Source organism: Oryctolagus cuniculus, chromosome 5, assembly GCF_964237555.1.
Source record: "Oryctolagus cuniculus chromosome 5, mOryCun1.1, whole genome shotgun sequence".
Classification (NCBI taxonomy): domain Eukaryota; kingdom Metazoa; phylum Chordata; class Mammalia; order Lagomorpha; family Leporidae; genus Oryctolagus; species Oryctolagus cuniculus.
The window spans coordinates 125,065,887-125,078,106 of record NC_091436.1 but is presented as its reverse complement, the minus strand read 5'-3'; the positions used below and the strand labels follow the sequence as shown (position 1 = coordinate 125,078,106).

The 12,220-nt window shown below is 39.4% G+C and overlaps 1 protein-coding gene and 1 pseudogene across 4 annotated transcripts in view; one reads left to right on the top strand and one right to left on the bottom strand.

The window, feature by feature from the left end:
• SUPT3H (SPT3 homolog, SAGA and STAGA complex component) overlaps positions 1–12,220 on the bottom strand; it is a 493,592-nt gene that overhangs the window by 299,720 nt on the left and 181,652 nt on the right. The gene's annotated exons all lie outside the window — the stretch shown is intronic.
• On the top strand, positions 10,917–11,441 carry LOC103349767 (renalase pseudogene; annotated as a pseudogene).

The following is a 12,220-nucleotide window of genomic DNA, read 5'->3' as shown; positions in this document are numbered from 1 at the left end:
TATCACTTATCATCTAATCAAAATTATTTATCATGCACATATAAAAAGAACTTCAAAAAGGTAGTGGAAATAGAATTAAAAGACAAAACTGAAAAATTAAAAATAAAAACTTTATTTCTCAACATAAGTGCTATCAAGTTCAAGACCCTTTTGAGCTTAGACATTTAGTCCAAGCCCTAGAGAACTGAGGGTCCTGGCAACTTAGCCATGTCAATGCAATCTTCTTTATATTATTAACTGAAATAAAGGGGGGTGAAGGACCCTTTAAACATTTTTTTTTTTGAGTTTAGGAAACAAAAAGAGGTCAGAAAGAGCCAAATCAAGGCAGTAAGGTAGATGCCTAAGGAATCTACCATCAAAACTAGCATAAAAGTGTCCTTGTTTGATGAGCAGAACAAGAAGAAACATTATTGTGGAAGAAAAGGAATCTCTGATGAGGTTTCCCAGGCATTTTTCTGCTGAAGAGTTGGCTAAAGTTCTCAAAATACTCTACTAAGCAGATACTACAGTTGTTTCTCCAGAAAGTCAACAAGCAAAATGCCTCCATCAGCCCCCAAAACTGTTGCTATGACCTTTACTCTTCACTGGTGTGTGTTTATTTCATGGACTCTTCCACCTCTTGGTAACCACTGCTTTGATTATGCTGTGTCATCAGGATTGTATTGGTAAAGCCATATGTTTCATATCCTGTTCCAATTCTCTGAAAATTTGCTTTAGGATCTTGATTCCGCTTGTTTAAAATTTCCATCGAAAGTTCTGCTCACTTGTAGCTGATGTAAACACAATTTTGGCATCCATCAAGCAGAAAGTTGCTCTATTTTAACTTTTCAGTCAGAATTGTGGAAGTTGAACCAAATGAAATGTCTACTGTTCCTGTAGCTAACTGCTAGTCTTCTTCAACTAGGGAACAAAAATGTTGAAAATTTTTCTCACAAATGGATGCAGATGGTCTGGAGCTGCTTCATCTTAAAATCAGTTATCCATTTGTACATTGCTGATTTCTTTGCAGCATTCTCCTCATAAAGGTTTCATAAAGCATCAGTGATTTCATCTGAGTCTCACCAAAATTCAGTGTTTTTTCTTGCTTCTAGTTTAACAGAATTCATGTTGCTCTGACAGAGGCTCTTTATAAATTGCTGTCTTATCCTTAATGCCTCAAACTAGAACCTGTTCAGACATGTTATAGTATGTTAGTATGAGTTTACTTCAGTGCAAAAACTCATTGAAATCCATGCATAGTTACTGCATAATCCATATTTTCCAGGAAACTTTTAAAGATCCCTTACACACATGGATTTCAAAACATGTTGCACCAAAAGAAACTTATTTTTTATTTCCACTTTCCACAAACTCTTTGCTGTATCCTCATTTATGTGCATTTGTGTAAGTGTGTGTACATGCACAATCATTTACTACTAGATTGAGTGCCTGTGGCACAAGAGTTTCTTATTAACCTTTTTACATCTACCACCCAGCATTTATGAGTTCATTGAGTTAACTAACAGATATTTGAAGGTATCAAAGAAGAATACCTGGAGTCAGGCTCTTGGGTATACCCAGAAGATATGGGAAATGGAAAATACTGGGTAATTTACTTATTTTGGAATCCCAACCTTTTGCAACTATATTTAGAATTTTTATAAATTATAATAAAAATGGGTGAGAGTACCTTGAGAAACAGACATCTAATTCCATGATCAAAGCTTCTGTGTACAGGTACCAGTTAGCCTTATATGACAGCAATGAATTTATTCCTAGACTGGTAGATTTCCTTGTTAGTATTTAATTTAGAGTCTTTGAGAGGAAAATGTCACAAAGTTGTTCCTAATGGGAATCACTAATACAACTAACTTTTATTTTGCATGTGATAACTTATGCTTCAATCTAATGCTTCACCCGGGTCTAACACTGGTGGTTAGAGCTACACACTTTATTTTTTTTCTTTAAAGATTTATTTATTTATTTGAAAGAGTTACAGAGAGGCAGAAGCAGAGAGAGGGAGATGTCTTTCACCCTGCTGGTTCACTTCCCAGATGACCGCAATGGCGGGAGCTGAGCCAATCTTAAAAAAAACAAAAACAAAAACAAACAAAAAAAAAAAAACATAGACACAAGAACACAATGAAACACTTCTTCACCAGTTAAGATTGTAATGGTTAATATGCTTCTACTTGGAATACCCACATACCATTTCAGAGTAATCGGGCTCAAGTTCCAGCTTCACTCCTGATTCCAGCTCCCTGCTAATGCACACCTTGGGAGGCAGCAGATGATGGCTCAGGTGGTTGAGTCCCTGCCACCCATGTGAAAGACACAGGTTGAGTTTCTGGCTCCTGGTTTTCCTTGAACAGCCTAAGCGGTAGCCAGCATTTGGAGAGTGAACCAGGGTATAGGAGATCTCTCTTTCTCTCTCTCTCTCTGTCTCTCTGTTGTTTCAAATTAAATAAATAAATATTTTAAAAGAAAATGCCAAGTGTTAGTCTGGTATGGAGAAATTGGAATCCATGTATATTGCTGCAGAAATACAAAATGGTGGCATCATTATGGAAAGTATTTGGTTAGTTCCTCAAAAAGTTAACCACACAATTACCATATGACCCAGCAATCCTACTTACACATACAAACAATTGAAAACAGAGACTTAAACAGATACTTGGACGTCAGTGTTTATTGTAGCAGTATTCACAATACTCTAAAGGTAGAAACAATGGAAGTATTCACAAAAAGACGAATGGATAAACAAAATGTGTTCTACACATATGCTTGGATACTATTGAGACATAAAAAGGAACGGACTGGGAAACATGGATGGAAGCATGGATGAACTGTGAAAACATTATACTAAGAAAAGGACAAAATATTGTATGGTTCCACTTATATAAAATACCTGGTATAGGCAAACTGATCAAGACCGAAAGCAGGTTAATGGTTACCAAGAGGTGAGAGGAGATCCAATGGGAAGTAACTACTTAATGTATACAGTTTCTATTAGGTATGAAGAAAGTACTTTGAAAAATATTATTCAGCAATAAAAAGAAATGAGCTATCAAGCCACAAAGACATACAGGAACTTTAAATACACATTGCTAAGTGAAAGAAGTCAATCTGAAAATGCTACATAACTTCTGTTTCCAACCATTTGACATACTGGAAAAGACAAAACCATGCAGACAGTAAAAGGATTAGTGGTTGCCCGGGGTTAATGCAGAAAAGGAGAAGTGAGGGAGAAGCAGAGGGGATTTTTAGGGCAGTACTGTTATTTTGATTGATGCTATAATGGTGGCCACATATCACCAGACATTTGTCAAAACCTATAAAGTGTATTTTGCGCATCAGTTTTAACAAATATGCCACATTATTGCCAAATGGTAATAGGATAAAAGAGGTGGGGGAGAAAGAAAGTACACAGAAACACCCCACTGGTTTTTTCCTTCTTCTGTCTACCTAAAACTTATGGGAAAAAAAAAAGAAAAAAAAAGAAAAAAAGAAAAAAAAAAAAAAAGGAAAATTTTAGAATGGTGGTGACAGTCATGTAACATTATTAATGTAATCAACACCACCAAATCATATACTTAAAAATAGCTAAGTTAGGTTAGCAATGTGACACAGCAGCTTAAGCTGCTACTTGTGACACTGGTAACCCATATCAGATTGCCTTGGAGTCCCAGCTGCTCTACTTTCTGTTAATGTGCCTGAGAAAGCAGAAGACAGCCCAAGTACTTGGGACCATGCCATCCAGATGGGAAACGAGGGGGAGGGCCTGGTTCCTGAATTCAACCTGGTCTAGACCTGGCTTTTGCAGGCATTTGAAGAGTGAACCAAGGGGTGGAAAAATTTCTCTCTCTCTCAGTCTCTCTCTCTCTCTCTCTCTCTCTCTCATTTTCTGTCTCCTTTTCAAGTAAATATTTTTTTTAAAAAATGGCTAAATAGCTGATTTATGTTATATATATTTTAGTGCAATAAAAAAGTCATGGACCCTGTTTTAATTCTATGAGTCTCAAGAAAAAATGCTAATATTAAATCATAGTACAGCACAGTAATCAATGAAAATCCTTTTGGAAAAAAATCTTGCAGGAAGATTTTATTTTTGAGGCACCCTCTATTGAATCATTCTGTCCAAAAAACAAATAAACAAACAAAAACTCTTACAACTAAAAAACACAGGAAATAACACAACAAAGAAACAAAGGAAATTTCTGAAATGTGGGAGAAAACACCAAGGCTGGCTGCATAGTGACTGGATCTTACAATCCCCATCACGGGTTATAAGACAGTACAGGAAGGTGGCTTAAGTCCTTGGGCCCCTGTACACGGGTGGGAGATCCGAAAGAAGCTCCTGGCTTCTGGCTTTGGATCGGCGCAGCTCCAGCCATTGTGGCCAACAGGGAAGTGAACCATCAGATGGAAGACCTCTCTCTCTCTCTCTCTCTGCCTCTCCCCTCTCTGTGTAGCTCTGACTTTCAAATAAATAAATAAATCACTGAAAAAAGAAGATAAAGTTTACCTTATTAGGGAGTTAATACGTCAGTGTTTAAAACATACTATGTGATATAATAGGTGTAAAATAAATTCTTTAAAAGAGGGGGAAAAAAGAATCACTGAGTACCAAGAACCAAGAAGTCATAACATGAATGAGAAAGAAAACAACTAACAGATAACAAAACCAAGATGACAGTGCAGGCATTTGGTCCAGCAAAGATACGTGTTTTGATGCCCTCTTCCCCTATCAGAGTGCCTGGGTTTGATATTTGGCTTCACTCTTGATTCTAATTTCTTGCTGATGTTGACCCTGGGAGGCAGCGAATTACACTTCAAGTGTTAGGTGCCACCAGTGTGGGAGACCTAGGTTGGGTTCCGAGCTCCTGGCTCTAGCCTGATCCAGCCCAGGCCATTGTACACATTTGGGGAATGAACCAGCAGATGGAGGTGCAATCGCATTCCACCACCCCCTAGCCTCTTAAATAAATACCATAAAATTTAAAAAAAAAATAAGATCAAATGATACAATTATCTGATAAAGATTTTAAAGTATTATCACACACATGCTTCAAAAAGTCATTAAAATTCTCTTAAAATACATAAAAAACAAAATCTCAGTAAAAAATAGAAATTTTTAAATAACTAAACAGAAGTTGTAAAACTAAAAAATACAATAATCAAAATGAACTCATTGCACATTGGCTCAATGCTAAAGTGGAGGTGACAGAGGAAGTCTTCAGGTCCAGGTGGTTTCCTAGTAGAACTCTAACAAATTTATTTATTTTTAATATTTATATATTTATTGAAAGGCAGAGTGAGAGTCACACATACACACACACACACACAGAGGAGGGAGGGAAAGAGAGAAAGAATGAGAGAGAGTCAGAGAGAGAGATGGTCTATTATTGGGCCAGGCTGAAGCCAGGAGCCAAGAACTCCATCCATGTTTCCCTTGTACATGACCCAAGTACTTGTACCACCATCTGCTGCTTCAATAATGGGAAGCTGGCTTAGAGGTGGAGTAGCCAGGACATGAACCAGCACTCCGACATGGGATGCCAGCGATGCAAGCAGCAGCTTTGCCCTCTATGCCACAGCCTGGACCCTCTAAAAACATTTAAAGCAGAGATGACACATAATAAGGCTCAAGACACACTACCCCCAAACATTTGAACCGGAAAGAATCTGAGCAAACCTTAAAAGAACGATGGCCATTCTCACCCCTTCTCCCCAAAACAGACCAAACCTGGAAAGGATTTTCTGCCCTTCCACTGAAGCAGGTCATGGGCACTCATTTGACAGGTACATAGACCCCTTCTCTGAGAGGTGCTCCCAGAGTACCTGGAGGAGGAGAGGACCATCCTGATCTCTTGAGGGCAAAGGGTCACAGACAAGAATCTAGACAGATGGACAACGCTAAAGTTTCCTGCAGTTCATTACAATTAGGTCATATTTTACTTATCCATTAATACTTCTCCATGATTATTCATTCTTCACCAAACCTAGCATAACAAGTATGCATTTCTTTCAGTCTTCATTTCCCTAAGAATGCTCCTATGTCAGGAAAAGCATCTATTAAATAAATTTATCTTTTCTCTTATTAATCTGTCCTTTGTTACAGGGTCTTCAACCATGGACCTGGGGCATAAAAACAGATTTCCTTCTCTACAGAAGTTTTACACAATATGTGCCAAAAAAAACAAAGGATGAAGGGAAGCTTCCAAAGTGGCTTCATGGCTGGTATTTCTCATAATACAAACAACAAAAGCAAAACAAATAGAGGGGCCAGCGCTGTGGCGCAGCAGGTTAACACCCTGGCCTGAAGCACTAGTCTCCCATATGGGTGCCGGTTCAAGTCTCAGCTGCTCCACTTCTAATCCAGCTCTCTGCTATGACCTAGGAAAGCAGTAGAAGATGGCCCAAGCCCTTGGGCCCCTGCACCTGCATGGGAAATCTGGAAGAAGCTTGTGGCTCTTGGCTTCATATAGGTGCAGCTCTGGTAGTTGCAGCCAATTGGGAGTGAACCATTAGATGAAAGACCTCTCTCTCTCTCTCTCTCTCTCTCTCTCCCTCCCTCCCTCCCTCCCTCCCTCTCCCTCTCCTCTCTCTGTGTAACTCTGACTTTCAAATAAATAAATAAATATTAAAAAAAAATACAGGTGCCGGCACTGTGGAGTACCTGATAAAGCTGCTGGCTGCAATTCCAGCATCCCATATGGGTGCTTCACTTCCAATCCAGCTCTCTGCTATGGCCTGGGAAAGCCATAGAAGATGGCCCAGGTCGTTGGGCCCCTGCACCCACATGGGAGACCCAGAAGAAGCTCCTGGCTCCTGGCTTCGGATCAGCCCAGCTCTGGCCATTGCAGCCATTCTGGGGAATAAACCAGCAGATAAAAGACCTCTATCTGTCTCTGCCTCTGCCTCTCTGTAACTCAGCCTTTTAAGTAAATAAATAAGCCTTAAAAAAAAAAATACCCTGCTTCCCTAAGCTTGGGTATTAAACCTTATAAAAAAATACAAAAAGAAACGATGCAAAAATTCCCAACAAAATATTAGCACATCATAACTAGTAATATATAAAAAGTAGTATACACAATGACTAGAGGAATTTATTCCAGGCATATCAGGCTGTTAAAGCAGTTTTTTGGGCCAGCGCCGTGGCTCATTAGGTTAAATCTCCGCCTGCAGCACTGGCATCCCATATGGGCGTCGGGTTCTAGTCCCAGTTGCTTCTCTTCCAGTCCAGCTCTCTGCTGTGGCCCGGGAGGGCAGTGGAGGATGGCCCAAGTGCTTGGACCCCTGCACCTCCATGGGAGACCAGGAAGAAGCACCTGGCTCCTGGCTTCAGATCGGCTCAGTGCTGCCCGGGGCGGCCATTTGGGGAGTGAACCAACGGAAGGAAGACCTTTCTCTCTGTCTCTCTCTCTCACTGTCTATAACTCTACCTGTCAAATAAAAAAAATAATAATAAACAGTTGTAAATCAATCAGTGTAACCCACCTTATCAACAGATGAAAGAGAAAACATGATTATATAATTGATGGGAGAAAAAGGACCCAACATAATCCAACATCATTTCATGACAAAAACTCTCAGCAAATGCTTCTTCTGATTTTTTTACTACAATGCATAGTGTACTTCAGCAATCACCACCTTTAAATAACGATAATATGACAAGTGGAAATAAGTACAATGAAAGAAAACTAAGCAAGCTGAAGAAAGAAATAAGGAAAGAAGTGTTATTTTAGACAAAGTGGTCAGGGAAATCATCTCAGAAGGGGTAGAACTGGGAGAGAACTGTGTGAAATTACAAAGTCTCTGGGAGGGTCAGGAGACAGCATTCTAGGAAGACAAAGGGGCAAGTGCAAGGGATTTTTGGGGAGTACACAGTGTATGTTTGGGGATCTGAAACCCAACCTTTTTACCTTTTGCTTCAGATCATTCTCCATTGTAGCACACTGTGCATCTCAGTGCTAACCGGCCTTAAACTACAGTATTCATTTTTGAAAGTATTTGGGTCTCACCTCATTGCAGTCTTTTTGCTTTGTTATACTGTTAGAAAAATTATTCACTGAATAATCAGCCCTCTTTAAGATGACTAGATCACTGGTATTTTCCTGGGAAGAACTTAAAAATTTAATAAATATGGGACAAGCATTTGGCACAGTATTTAAGATACCACTTGAGACACCCACATATCCTAACGGAGTGCCTATATTGGAATCCTGTCTTCATTCTTTTTTTTTTTTTTTTTGATTATTCATTTCAAAATCAGAGTTACACACAAGAGAAGGACAGGCAGAGAGAAAGAGAGAGAAAGAGAAAGTTCTTCCATCACTGGTTCACTCCCCAGTCGGCAGCAATGGCTGAAGCTGCGCCAATCTGAAGCCAGGAACTAAGAGCCTCCTCCAGGTCTTCCCACGTGGGTGCAGGGGCCCAAGGGCTTGGGCCATCTTTTACTGTTTTCCAAGGCTATAGCAAAGAGGCAGACTGGAAGTAGAGCAGCCAAGACTTGAACTGGTGCCCATATGGGATGCCAGAGCCACAGGCAGCAGCTTTACCTGCTATGCCACAGCGCCGGCCCCATCTCCATTCTTGATTCCAGCTTCCAGCCAAGGAACAACCTCGGAGGCAGCAGAAGATGGCTTGAGTGGTTGGGTCCATGTCCTGCACATGGGGTACCTGGTTGAGCTCCCAGCTCCCGACTTCTGCCTGTCCCAAACCAGCTAGTACAGTCATTTGGAAACTAAACCAGAACTGAGAGCTCTCTGTCAGGGCTGGCACTGTGGCATAGCAGGTAAAGTCACCACCTGCAGTGCCAGCATCCCATAAAGGGTGGCCTGGGAAAGCAGTAGAAGATGGCTCAAGGACTTGGGCCCCTGCACCCACGTGGGAGACCCGGAAGAATCTCCAGGCTCCTGGCTTCAGATCTGTTGTGGCCATCTGGGGAGTGAACCAGCAGATGGAAGACCTCTCTCTCTGCCTCTGCCTCTCTGCCTTTCAAATAAATAAATAAATCTTTTAAAAAATAAAAAAGAGCTCTCTGTCTCACCTCTAGCCTCAATCCCACCTTCTAAATAAATAAAACATGTTTTTTAATAAAATAAATGAGAGATCAAAAATAAAATTTGATCAGGCAAAAGCAAATTTTACATGTGAAAAACATTAGGAATGGGTGGACGTTTTGGCACAGATGGTTAGGATGCTGCTTGTGATGATGGTATCCCACAGCAGAGTGGCCAGTTCAAGTACTGGCCACTCTGCTTCTGCTCCAGCTTCCAGAAATGTGCCTAGAAATACAGTCATGAAGGTGCAAGAGCTTAGGTCCTGGCCCTCCACAAATGACAGAGTTCCTGGCTCCTGGCTTCAGCATGGCCCACACTTGACAGTTGCAGCAATATGGGGAGTGAACCAGCAGATAAGAAATCTTTCTCCCTCCGTCTCTCCATCTCTCTGTCACTCTTTCAAATAAATAAATAAATGTTTTTTTAAAAAACACACAAGGAATCTAAATAAATGTTTTATATAATTACTGTATCATCAATCTCCTTGTATACTAATACTAACACTTTTCTTTCTTCTTTAAGAGTTAGAGTGAAGTAAATACAGTTTTCATTTAGCCCTTCCATCAATTGTAAGAAATAAAAAGCTTTAAAAGCTACCCTTAACAGTTTCCTATAATATGGGAATGATGAAACACATCATGTATGGACTAAAAAACTCTATACGGCAAAAAATAAAGTATTCAAAGAAGGAGAATAAACATATGAGGAAATACAAAACAAACTATGTAGGAATTTAATCTTCACATTTTCAAAGTACAAAACACTTAAGGAAGATTTTTTTTTCTCCTTACCATGTTCATGAATTGTAACTTGGCATGAAATGCTCAGAGCCTTAAATCAGAAGCAAAACCTTTGATATATCAGTCTCTGAGATGAAAAACATAATTTTAACATGAATATATTTAAGGCTCATCTCAGTTTAACCAATAAAAAATATTAAGTTCTCATCAATCCAAGATGTCAGAGAAACATGGTTCCCCATTTTAAAAAGAGCCTCAGAAAAGTTCACGAGCCAATCCTACTCATTTGCTCAAACCTATCAAGGAAGTCATAAGATGGCTTTGAATAAGGAGAACTGCAGTGGCTATTTATCAGAAAAGGAAAACTAAGATTTCTGTATCCATCCCCCAGGCTAAAAGACCACCCAAAGACATTTTCACTGGTTTAAAGCTTAGAAAATAAAAGAGGAAGCCCTCACCACCAAAGAAAACAGCACTGTTTCCAGAATAATACATTTGTGAAACAAACCCAAAACCTTACCTTTGATACCCCCTTTTTACAGAAGAAAAACAGAATGCTTTTATTTTGATTGGAAATCCATTATGTAATAGCCCCATGTTCCTAGATATCCCAAGCTATGTGTAACATAACTGATCACTTTAATAACTACAGGATTGGAAACATTTTCTGAAGTTACCACAAAAAAATTTTTTTTGCTTATACCCGTACCAAAACTTTAAACTTTTTAGGTTTTTATCCTCCCTCTGGTACTAGGCCAAGGGCATTTCCAACTGCATGCTGCTCCAGGGCACCGTTTTCTTCAAGAACGCTGTGTAATGGCATTCTGAGAGCTTTAATAGGTGTTCCAAAAGAACAGGTTCCATCATCAAAACCTTGAACCACTGCACTAAACAAATAAAATTGGTTTCTATACTATAAAAACTTGTTAAAAGTTTTAATATGCATTACATATCTCTAAGCAATAACACATACTATGAACTATTTCCCACAAAATAAGTGACTAAGGAATAAAAATGTAATGGGTTAAAAAAATCACATCTTGAAAAATATTCACATTCCATGAATACAGTATGGAGAGTGATATTTTAAGTGAAAACTAAATTGAAGCCTAGTGCCCTGGCCCCTTCCCACATGGTACAGGTGCTCATCTTGGGCTCGGGGCTGACAAGAAGCTTCTACGCTGTGCTGCTGAGGAAGGAAACGAGCAGTCCTTTGTACCTCACTGTGTGGGACAAGGCTGGTGACTCCGGAAGAATGACTACAGCCAGCAGTCCCCACAACCCACAATGCACAGCAGACTAAGGTGCTCAGTACATCACCTGCACTCCATATTATGCAAAAAAGCACCCAAGTTTTTATGATGAACTGTTAGATCATGGCATTTTGAAACCTCTGACTGCTCCTATGGAAGAAATGGTGATGAAAGAAGGAGATTGTAACTTTGTGGCACCTCAAGGAGTTTCTTCCATTGTTAAACATTACTTGAAAAACTCAGGTGCAGAAGTCTACTTCAGACACTGTGTGACCTAAATCAACCTGAGAAATGAGAAGTGGGAAGTCTCCAAGGAAAAAGACTCCCCAGAGCGGTTTGATCTTGTTGTCCTCATGATGCCAGTTCCTCAGATTCTGCAACTTCAAGGTGACATTATGAACTGAATTAACGTGATGCTGCCTTCATATAAGAGACTATTGGAACTCATAAGAGAGTTTGGTAAAAGGATCCAAAATTAACACAGAAAAATCAATAGCCTTTGTATATGCAGAAAATATCATGGCTGAGAAAGAACTTTCAAGATCAGTCTCATTCACAATAGCTCCAAAAAGAATTAAAAAGTTTAACCAAGCATGTCAAAGATCTCTACAATGAAAATTACAAAACACTAAAGAAAGAAACAGAAGAACACATTAAAAAAAATGGAAAAATCTTCCATGTTCATGGATTGGAAGAATCAGCATCAAAATGCATACACTAGGGAAAGCAATTTACAGATTCAATGTGATCCCAATAAAAATACCAACAGCATTCTTCTCCGATCTAGAAAAAATGATACTAAAATTCATATGAAAACATAGGAGACCCCAAATAGCTAAAGGCAGCATATACAACAGAAACTAAACCAGAGGCATCACAATACCTGATGTCAAGACATACTAAAAGGCAGTTAATGATCAAAACAGCCTGGTACTGGCACAAAACAGATTCATAGATCAATGGAACAGAATAGAAACTCCAGAATTCAATCCATACATCTACAACCAAGTAATCTTTGACAAAATAGCTAAAATCAATCCCTGGAGGAATGACATTCTCTTTTAACAAATGATGCAGGGGAAACTGGATCTCCATGTGTATCCCGAAGTATGTAACTAGACCCATGCCTTACACGTTACTCAAAAATCCACTCAAAATGGCTCAAAGATCTAAATGTATGCCC